Raw genomic sequence first — 1,837 nt, forward strand, 5'->3', positions numbered from 1 at the left:
AGGGCCCACGTGACTTAATACTGATGCCATGAATTATTTAGGTTTGCCCACATATTACATAGTTTTGGTAAATTCAAAGGCGATTGTACAATCTGATTGTATAGTGTATTATTATTATACAGGATTTATATAGCGCCAACAGTTTGCTCAGCGCTTTACAATATAACATGAGACAATACAGCAACAATACAGTTCAATACAAGAGGGTTAGGAGGGCCCTGATCCTGGGAGCTTACAATCTAATGTATGACCATCTATATGTGTTATATTATTATTATACAGTATTTATAAAGCGCCAATAGTTTGCCCAGCGCTGTACATTACAAAGGGGGACAGAACATGTGACAGAACAATACCAATACAATGCAAAACATGAGGGGATTGAGGGCCCTGCTCTTTCGAGTTTACAATCTAGGAGGGAGTGGATGGTGGCACAGGAGGAGATAGCTGTGGGGGATGGGGTGGTAGGAAGAGTGGAGGAGGTCAGCAAGTTAGCAGGGGGTGGGGTAGGCTTCCCTGAAGAGATGGGTTTTCAGGGTGCGCCTAAAGGCGAGGAGAGTAGGTGATAATCTGATGGGTTGGGGCAGGGAGTTCCAGAGGATGGGTGACACCCTGGAGAAGTCATGGAGGCGGGCATGGGAGGAGGAGACCAGGGAACTAGAGAGAAGGAGGTCTTGTGAGGAGCGGAGTGTGCATGCTGGGCGGTACTTGGATATTAGGTCAATGATGTAGTTCGGGGCAGTATGGTGGACAGCTTTGTACGTCAACGTTAGGATTTTGAATTTGATCCGTTGCGCATTTGGAAGCCAGTGGAGGGATTGGCAGAGGGGGGTGGCGGAAACGGAGCTGTTGGAAAGGTGAATGAGTCTGGCAGCCGTATTCAGGATCGACTGAAGCGGGGATAGCCAGCAATCACCCAATCACAGTATGGAAGAAAACTGAGAAGCATTCATCTGGGTTGTCGCTCATGAACCCCCAGACCTCCCTAAAGCTTGCCATAGACTATACAAGCTGATTGATAGATTTGATAGAACGTTGATAGTGATTTGATAGAAATTGATTGGAATGTATAGGCTTGTTCTCATATTCCCTAGTTACCTGGTAAATTTAAATTAGATTGTACAGGAAATGTACAATCAGATTGTAGTATGTATGGCCAAACTAAGGCTAATTGCCCATTCCCTGAAAAGTGATCTGCAGTGAATCACTTTACAGAGTCTGGATAAGCAGCTGCTGTCAGGGGTTCACTGCTGCCTCCTGAATACCAAGTTAATTGTTTAGCCAAACGGTAATTTTATATGGGGCTAATGAACGGCAACTGCAAGCCAAGTGTATTGGCGCAGCCTCATTGACTTGAATTGAGGAGCTTGAGAGGCGATGCCTGCTATGCAGAGCATGGCAGCTGTGGCATGTGAACAGGGCCTCCGGCTGTATGGGTGGCATTAGGTGGGCACTTGGGGGGGGGGGGGGGGGCAACTCAATCGCCAGTTCCTGTGGTAAAGACTGGTAAACTGCAATATATTACATATGTGTCCTCGGGTTTAGACACGCCTTAACAATTCTATGTACATTATGATAGACAGGTTAAAAGTCAGAAAATGTTACTAATTCTATGTGTAGGTTTGTAAATCCTGACAATGTTATATTGTATAAAAGAACATTTCCATTAGTGTGTTTTGTTTATTGGACTTTTAGGCAATTGTTTTGCTGCGGCTGCAGATGCTGCGTGACCACGGATGATGACCCCGGATGACACCATTGTGGTCAGCCTTGTCTGCTTAGATACACACAGCATGACGGGAAAAGATTCTGGCTTCTGCCTCTTCGCCAGCGTGAA

The sequence above is a fragment of the Staurois parvus genome, unplaced genomic scaffold (genome assembly GCF_062004578.1).
Source record: "Staurois parvus isolate SC_StPar_1 unplaced genomic scaffold, SC_StPar_1.0 ptg000671l, whole genome shotgun sequence".
NCBI classification, from domain to species: domain Eukaryota; kingdom Metazoa; phylum Chordata; class Amphibia; order Anura; family Ranidae; genus Staurois; species Staurois parvus.